We start from the raw sequence: 9,499 nt of genomic DNA, 5'->3' as shown, positions 1-9,499 counted from the left end.
ATGCTCAGTTCCAGCCTCAGTGACGAACCATGGAAAATTGAGATTAAACGTAAATGCAAACAATTGGCGTGTCAAGCGCAGGTGATAAACAATAAATATGGGAAATTTTCTCTGAAAGCAGTTTTACGTTTTTATGAGCAAAAGGTGATACCTATACTTACATATGGGGCAGAAAATGCATTGGGTTGTACATGGGAGATATGGTCTACTCTTGAGAATATTTTTTGGACCAAAGTCCTTAAGCTGCCAAAAGGAACGGCTACGTCCTCGATAAGATATGAACTATCATTGATCTCAATTCATGCGAGAGTTTGTTGGAATCTGTTATCACTTTATCGGAAAACGAGAACTAGTGAACAGATTCCGCAATTTGGCTTACTCCATGGTGCGACTTCCTCCGGACCTGCAGTCCTGGCATTATGGATGAAACGTTGTGAAGCGATTATGTCTGAGTATGACATTAAGATAGATACTCTCCAAGGAAACCCGAATGCAGCAAAAATAAAAATATGGCGTGAGGATTGGGAACTAACATGTTCAAAACAACGTCCTCTAAAATAATGTGTGAGGTTCCAACTGAAGCCCGGGCATATAATAACCCACAAAAATACGTTGAACTGTTTCCGGACCCGCACGCCCGAAGACTGTTCATGTGCTTCAGGCTAAATGGTTTTAAAACGAAAGAGCGGCTACGGGCCTGGTCAATATACGCAAATTTAGATCCAACCTTTCGTTGTTATCTTCAAGCACCTGAAACTTTGAAACATTTGATGCTCTTCTGCGTTGGGCTAAGAACGGAAAAAACTCGTCTTTTGGGCCCTTGGAGTGACTGCCACCCGTCAATGGACGCCGAAGATTGGTGGCAACAAATGTTTAATGGAAGGGATATGAAACTAGTCTTGCCTGTAACACATCTTTTAGCAATAATTCAAAATCGATTGCTGACCCCTAATGTAGCTATAAATAACGACTGAGGATGTGTTACATCTCTTGGGATAGTGGGAAATCATACTTCTGTAGAACAATGAGGGAAAGGGAACTGGATGAATGTTGTTTGTCTGTTTTGTAACATTTATGTATTTTAAAGGTTTAATTACAAACCAATAAAATTTAAAAAAAAATAAAAAAAAGGAGTACAGGACAAGGACATGAAGGCTCTGTCTCTCAAATGCATTTCCAGCATCACAGTAGACTCAGATGCACTGAAGACAGCCAGGAAGTGCACTTTTTTATATACACAAGTGTCAGTATCAGCACAGTGGTGGATGATACCAGTATTCTACACCAGATAGTCCAGGAGCTCCATAGAGCTATTCAAATCTAAGGGAGATAGACTTTACCTTCAGGGACAGTAAGACCTATGGGGAGGGGTCCTCTTCTCTCTCCTTCCATTTTTTCTGCGGCTCCTTCACCCTACAGTCCCCTCTTCCACAACATATCTTTGAAGGAGCTGTTGTATATTAAATGAGGCCAAGGGCTGGGAAATAAACTTGCCTTTAATGACGCAAACACAAAATAGCTTAGGTACAATACATTCTCAGTGGCAGTTCACTCCACTGCCTTTGCTGTCCATGTCTCTCAGGTTTTATAAGGTCTCTGGGGTTTTATAATGTCTCTGGGTGCTGGTGAAAATCACCAGTTCTTACTCAAAAGGAGCGCCGGGAGTTGCTTTTGCTCTGTCGCTCTCTCAGCCTCCTTGTCGCAGCTACTGCTTCCGGCGGCTTCCATGCTTCTCACTCGACATCTCGCGAGAGCTCGGCATTGGCGAGTCTCCTGAGTGACACTAGATACCTCTACTCGATAACCACACATATGTTTTATCCCATCATATAGTCATTATACTTCACCGGTCTTCTACGCTCTCACCTGGGCCGGTCCTCTTTCTCGCCCTCACCAAACGGCAAGTGGGTTGCTTCGACCATTACCTCCAGCAGCTCGGGCTCACTGTCTCTGGGGGGTATCATCTGTGCTTCCGCCTCTGGCTCCCCTGCTGCCTCATGGTCAGGGTGTTCTAGAGTGCTTGTCTCTTCTCGTGCTTTCTCTGTTGGCTGATGCTTCTCAAACATTGACACTCGTTCCATGTTCCAATTGCGGGTGTCTTGGGTGCGGACGTGGATGGTTCCTCTGTGTACTACCTTGATTGGCCGGCTGAACTTGGATCCCGGCACTGGGTCTTTGAGCGGCAGTCGGATTTTGATCCAGTCTCCCTCTCTGACCTCTTGACTCTGCATTGCTCTTCGCTGGTCACTCCATTTCTTCCTCCGAGCCTTCATGTTCTTTGTCCTCCATACTACATCTTTCATATTCACTTCTTCGTTCTCCCTTACGCTAGGCAACCATGGTGGTACCAACAATGATGCTGCTCTCCTCCCCCTCAGCATGCGGAAAGGTGATGCTTGAGTGACGCTGTTGGGCGTCAAACAGTGAGCTTCTACGGCTTCTTTAACTGTTTTCACCAGATCCATTCCGGATGCTGTGGCCAACTGTATGGCTCCTTTGATCAACCTGTTTGCCCTTTCCACCAGCTCATTGGCCTGGGGGTTGTACAGTGCGGCTTGTATTTGTTGTATGTTGTTTTTTTTCATGAATGTTTCAATTCCATGTGTAATTAATTGGACTTGTTTGTTGGTGACCCGGGAGGATAGCTCAGTGGCAACGTGGTCGCCTTGGAAACAAGACGACACGAAACAGCACAGGTTTGATCCCCAGGTCCGTGCTTAGAAACCTCTGGGTATTAAGCGTGTTATAAATACGCAATTAAGAGACATTGGGCCTCATTACGAGTGCGGTGGTAAGGCGTTAACGGCGCTGGTAAGGATGCCGGTGCCGTTAACCCCTTACCGCCGCATTCCGAGGTCCCTTAGCGGGACCGGCTAGGGACGGCTGGTTTTACCAGCCCCCCTTAGCGGGAGCCGCTAAGGCGCCAGCGAGCTAATAACGGGACCGTTATTAGCTCCCTCCCCATTCCTATTGAGCCCTAGGGGGGCTTGAATGGGAATGGGGATTTTGAATGGGGACTTACCGAGTCCTCCAAGGTTGGAATAACCCGGAAAGTCCCCATTCAAAGAACCCGGACACGAATTTGGAGGCAGCCATGGCGCTAATAGCACCATGGCTACCTCCAAACTCGTAATGACCCCCATATTCCTGTAACAGCGGCTCTATGCCCCCGGGCTGTGTGAGCGCTTTAAAAATGCAAATAAATAAATGTCCTTGGGTAGCCCTTCCCTCTGAAACACTGATGTCAGTACCTCTATAACGGTCAAAGTGGTGATGTTTGGCACAAATTTGGCTTCCACCCACTTTGATAAATAGTTGTTCATGACCACTCCATAACGATGTTCGGAAGACATTGGGCCTCATTACGACTTTGGAGGTAGCCATGGCGCTATTGGCGCCATGGCTGCCTCCAAAATCGGGTCCAGGTTCCCTGAATGGGGAATTACCGGGCCATTCTGAGTTTGGAGGGCCCGGTAATTCCTCCTACTGGGAACCCGGGCCCGGACCTTCCCCATTCCCATTTCAGCCCCAAAGGGCTCAATGGGAATGGGTGCGGGAGCTAACAACGGGCCGATTACGACCAGCCCTTTGTTAGCTCCCTGGTCCCCTTGCGGGACCCGCTATGGACGTCTGGTAAAACCAGACGTCCACACCGGGTCCCGCAAGAGGACCTTGTAATATTGCGGAATGGTGTTAACGGGTCAGCCTCCATTAGCGGCACACGTTAACCCATTCTGCAATACTTATAATGAGGCCCATTGCTTCCAGGGGGCCAATAAAGTCCAATCCTAACTTTTGCCACACTCCATCTGTAACTTCAGTGGGTATGAGTGGCGCATGTCTTGTCGTGAACCTTTATCACTGTTTAAACACTCGTGACACCTGTCGATCATCGTACGAATGTCCTGATCCATGGCCGGCCACCAGTAGGCCGCTCTCACGTGATGTTGCGTCATGGTATTCCCTAAATGTCTGGCGTGGGCCCTACACAGGATGACTTTTCTCATGCCCACTGGTGGAATCACCTGATCCCCCTCGATTATCAGTCCGTCCGCCTCAAATATTTCCTCTGCCTTTTTCCAATATGGTCTCATGCGATGTGGAATGGCCGTTTCCTCCGGCCACCCTCTCCTGACCCATTCAGTGAGCATCACTATTGTGGGAACTTTCCAAGCTTCCTCGTTCCAATGGCCTTCGCTCATTTCCATGAATTTGGTACTTTTCAGATCCTGAATTGATGCTGCTATGCATTCGTCTTTACGGAACGTGATAGCCTTCTCTCTGCTCCCTGGTAACCTAGATAGTCAGTCTGCTTGGGCATTCTTCCACCCAGCTATGTGCGCTATTTCATAGGTATACTTGTGGAGTTTCGCTGCAATGTGTGCTCGTTGAGGCATGGACGTTTTTGTCCCTCCAGGGCTTAACATGTGGCTCAAGGGTTTATGATCCGTAGCTAGCTTTAATTTGGTGGCACAGGTGTATGTTCTGAAGTATTCCACTGCCCATGTGCAGGCAACATCTCCTTTTCCACTGTCGAGTACTTTCTTTCAGACTTGGACAATGCCTTTGACGCAAATGCCACTATGTGTTCAGTGTCCCCCTTCTTTTGGCTCAGCAGGGCTCCCAATCCATACATACTGGCATTGGTGGTGATGATCGTGCCCCACGTGGGATTGAGCAGTTGCAAGCGGGGGGGCTTCCACAATTCTCCCCTTTATGGTTTCAAACACTTCTTTCTGGCGTTGTGACCATGTAAACCCGGCTCCTTTCTTGGGCAGATCTCTCAATGGTGCAGTGATCTCTGAAAATTTGGGAAGAAACTTTGCGTAATATTCAGCAAGCCACAAAAAAGGATCTTAGCTCATCCTTGTTAGCAGGTTCTGGGGCCTTTACAATGGCCTGTACAAGGTTTTGATTTGGACTGATCACTTGAAAGGATATCTTGTACCCTAACTATTTTACCTCCTTGACCCTCAGCACGCATTTATTGTATCTCAGCTTCACCCCTGCATATTGTAACTTGTTGAGAACTTTCCTCAGCACTCTATCGTGCGTATGTTCATCTTCAGCCTATACCAAGATATCGTTTTGGAAAAATGAGACATTTCCCACGTCCTGCAGCAACAAATCCATCATCCATTTCTAATGCAGAGGCCGCTGATGATAGACAAATGGCATTCTGGTAAAATGATAGGTGCCGAACGGGGTAATGAAAGCAGTTAAGTGCCTTGATTCTTCAAGCAGGTGTATTTGATGATAGGCATCCCTCGTGTTCAGCTTTGTAGACACTTTGGCTTCCCTTCATCATTAATATCAGTTTGCTAATGCTGGGGAGGGGAAAGTTGTCTGTAATGACCTCCAAATGAAGGCTTTGCAGGTCTATGCATACCCTCAAGTCTTCTGAATTGTTTTTTTATTAGCCCCACCAGACTTAACCATTCAGATGCTTCCACCTCCTCGATGGTACCCTCTTTCACAAAAGTTTCGACTTTAGAATATTTCTCAACATCGCTGGCACCGAACACACTTTGTGCTTTACGGGGTCTGAGTTGGTTTGACCATTACCTTATGCACGTAATTCTTGATTCTTCCCAGCCCTTTGGAAAACAACTTGGAAAAATCTTCTTTTGAGACTGGCACTCCTCCTGCATTGACCGCTAGTACTTAATCCTCCGTGTTAGGATTCAGCTTAATCTTCAGTCTGGCTTGATCATCCCAACCAAAGACCGCTGGACCTTCCTTGGCCAAATAAACTCTGGTTCTCGTTTCTCTTTGTTTAAACTCAACAAAGCTGTTGATATACTCCAACGGGCTTACTGAGGCACCTCAAATACGGTGGGCTTGTGTTTGGCGCTGAGTACCTCCACTTTGTCTCTTCTTACCATTTCCTTATACGTGTGGATGGGTATTATTGTTAGATCGATGCCTGAATCAGCCACCACTCTCGTTTCCATCCCATCCACTCTGACGACACAATGGGGCTTTTCCCTCCTGGCTCTCGAGCTGTTGACCATTACGACGGTGGGTATTCCTTCCTCTTCCAATAAATTGTTTTGATTCTACCCTTGAACGTCACAGCTTGGACTACTGTGGTGCCGGCAAACCCTTTCGGCCTGACCGCGGTTTCTTCGCAGCTCTCGCAATTCCAATGGCTTAATCCAACTGAAGTTCCTTTTCCATGATAAACTTATCCTGCACCTTCCTGCTATTCGTGTGCACTGTAACCATGTTGCATATTATACTCTCAGCATTATTACTAAAGTTGCAAAGGGCATCTAACTCAAGTAACTTTGTGATGAAGTCGCCCACGGGTTCAGAAGGCTCTGTTTTGCAAAAGTAGAACCTAATCCTATGTATTACATTGTTCTCCTTGCTGCCAAATCTTCTCACAATTCTGCTCACTGCTTCCTTGTACACATCATCATCCTGCCCCTCCACCACTTCCTGCGTGAGGCTCGCAAACACTCTTTGCCCCTCTACTCCAATGCATTTAGGCGCATCGATCTGCGCCTCACAGCCGGGGATCCCGCACCTCCCAGCGCATCCACATACGTCGTAAAGAGGGGCTCCCATTGAGGCCATGAAATCGTGGGCCTACCTGGAGTTCGCAGAAAAGTTGGGGGTGGCGTTGCACTTTTCATGATGGGTTGCGGTGTAAACCGCCAAGCCTCGTCGCCAATTATGTTGTATATTAATGAGGCCTTGAGCTGGGAAGTACTTGCCTTTAGTGATGAAAAACACAAAATAGCTTATGTACAATACATTCTCAGTGGCAGTTCACTCCACTGCCTTTGGTCTCCATGTCCCTCAGGTTTTATAATGTCTCTGGGTGCTGGGGAAGGTCGCCAGTTCTTACTCAGGAGGAGCGCCAGGAGCTGCTTCTGCTTCGTGAGAGCTTGGTGTAGCTGAGTCTAGCCAATGACACTACAGGAGCCTCACAAGTTGAAGCATTATACATAGCTCTCAACTCACACGCTTTTGGCGGGTGTCACCCGCCCTGTAAAGAGCTGACTCACCCGCCAAGCCTCCTGCACGGCCATTCATTCCAATGGGATCTCACCCGCCAAAAACAAAGTCGGGTGTTTTCACCCTCCTTCGCGACAGAAATGGTTGAGATCTGAGATTATACAAGAAACAACATTCATAGTCACTACGTATTAAAATACTAGCAGGAATCATGTATTTAGTGCCATAATTATGCACAGCCCGAAACTGTTTGCAAATCAGTATGACTGGAGAGTTGGGACATGAGTATTGAAAAAAATGTGGAAGAAATTGAAAGCAGGTGCGTGATGTGTCTGTCACACAGCCTTCAAAGGCTTACTACCATGAGGCTTGAGTAATGCATCGATTCCTCGAGCATTCGCATAATTGCATACAAAGAATATTCATGTTTGATTGCAAATTATGCACAATAAAATCCGGTAGCTGTATCTCGCTCGAGTGTGTAAATGAAAATTCCATATATCCGAGGAACTGCCCCTCCACAGTACAACAGAGTCGATTTTGCTTGGATCCAAACCTGGTGCCTTGATTGATTCTGCTACTACCGTGTATCGTAAAGAAAAAAAAAAGCCTGGAGATGCCGGGGATTGAACCCGGGGCCTCATACATGCGAAGCATGCGCTCTACCACTGAGCTACATCCCCGTTCTATTTGCTCAATTACTAGAGTACTTTCTAAACCAAATTAAATCAGGGCCCGAGAATGGACAATTGGATTTCATGCATAAATGCATTAGCATTTACCTTGAAAGCGAACCAAATGATTTCCTTGATAAAAAACGGAGCAAACAATAGCATCCTTTCAATGAAAAAACGAATCATCGTGAAAAGAAACCGCTCACCGGACCAAAAGAAAATATGCAGCACGCCCTATCAAACTCAAGAACGTACGACCCTTATATCGAACATATAAATTCCGGATATTCTGTACTTACACAAACATGATACACGTAACATAGTAGTACATTGAACGGTGAGGACGCTAGTTTAGCCAACTGTCCCTAACAGCAACTTGTGTGTGTGTGTCTCGGATTATCACTAAAGCACCATACACAGCTCTTTGAATAAAGATCACATGTGATCACTCGACAGGAAGTGGCACTCGGAATCTAGGAAGTCGCTTATCAATGTAGTGGTTCTCGCCACGCATCGGCCCTGGCGTAGTTGCCCGTCATCAGTGTCGTTTTTAGGGAGGGCCAAAATAGGTAGGTCGACGACGCACGTGACCTCTCGGAGTGCTGCAGAGGCGTTGTCCATAAATAGCAGCATAAGGCAGGCGCGCAACGTCATTGAGGTGACTGGGCTGAAGCCCCACCCCATGTTAGCTGAGGGGCGGGGCTCCCTTGCCCTTTAACAGTTCAAATGATCAGGAACATGTTTCTGGGCGCAGTTTGTTTCTTCGGAGGCAATTCTACTATCTGCTTGGCCCGTTTCTCAGTCACAGCCCCCCAGACACACAGGCTGCGTCCCTGGCTGTTATGATGTTGACAACACGTTTCTTTTGTCATAGGCAAGCCTTTCTTATGCATGCTGGTGAATTTGCAACTGAAAGACCACCAGTCACCTTGCAAATCTGTGACAGTTAAACCAAGCAATACAATAAATAGCTTGATATGCTAAAAAGGGAAGTTTGTTTTGATGTCCTTAGTTGAATGTTCTTAAAACAATGCATAACAGCAAGCTGGAGGTTTGTGACACATCTCCAAACCTAAATGAGTTTATGACACAACTTATTTTATTGTGTGTCTTAAAGCACTGAAAATAAAGTGGGTAAATAGATATGTTGCTTTTGTATCTTATAGTTTTCCATTCCAGATGTGTAAAATAAATGTACACTGATAATATTTTTCCCAACATGCTGCTATAAGGATATACATGTTATGATGCTTTACTGTGCAATTTGTGAATTTTGCAAGTAAACTGTATAGGATAGTATTATTGTAGGTCTTCACACCAAAACTTAAATATTTGTTTCAAGTAAAGCGTGGAGGAAGGCGGCCGTGGCCAATTGAGTGAGTTAAAATCCCTGCTTTGCTGTTTAGCGTAAGTGTGTGGTTAGGGCCGGCCTTAGGGCAGGGCTGGCCAGACGACCACCCCGGGACACCATACCCGCAGGGCGCCATTAGCCCCCCGCCACGCCAGCTTGGGGGAGTCTTTCAAGGGCTCCCTCGAGCTGGCATATTGGGAGAAGCCGCAGCAGGCACCCTTTTGTTATTTCCCCCCCCCAGTGGCGGGGCTCATTTAATAACAATAGGGTGCTGATGCTTTGCATCAGCACCCTATTCAGATAATACCTCCCTGTTCAGACGCGGGAGCGAGGCTGTTTTCATTGGAATAGAGCGCTCATGCATTAGCATGAGCGCCCCATTCCAGTGATGAACTCCCTGCCAGGCGCCGGAGCAGGGAGCCAATTCTTTTTCAACCAGCCCAGGTTGCTGCTGCCACTAAGGCCGGCCCTGTGTGTGATCCCGGGCAACTAATGTAATCTCACTCTG

General features: G+C 46.8%; 1 non-coding gene across 1 annotated transcript; it reads right to left on the bottom strand.

Annotated features, from left to right (window-relative positions):
- Positions 1-7,577: 7,577 nt before the first annotated feature.
- Positions 7,578-7,649, bottom strand: TRNAA-CGC (transfer RNA alanine (anticodon CGC)). Its single transcript has one exon. It is a non-coding gene; the product is annotated as a tRNA-Ala (tRNA).
- Between the last annotated feature and the right edge of the window lie 1,850 nt (positions 7,650-9,499).

This window comes from Ambystoma mexicanum, assembly GCF_040938575.1.
Source record: "Ambystoma mexicanum isolate Mex_15411 chromosome 12 unlocalized genomic scaffold, UKY_AmexF1_1 Mex_chr12_unloc.2, whole genome shotgun sequence".
NCBI classification, from domain to species: Eukaryota; Metazoa; Chordata; class Amphibia; order Caudata; family Ambystomatidae; genus Ambystoma; species Ambystoma mexicanum.
Note: the sequence above shows the minus strand (reverse complement) of the source record. Positions and strands in the feature narration are given on the sequence as shown.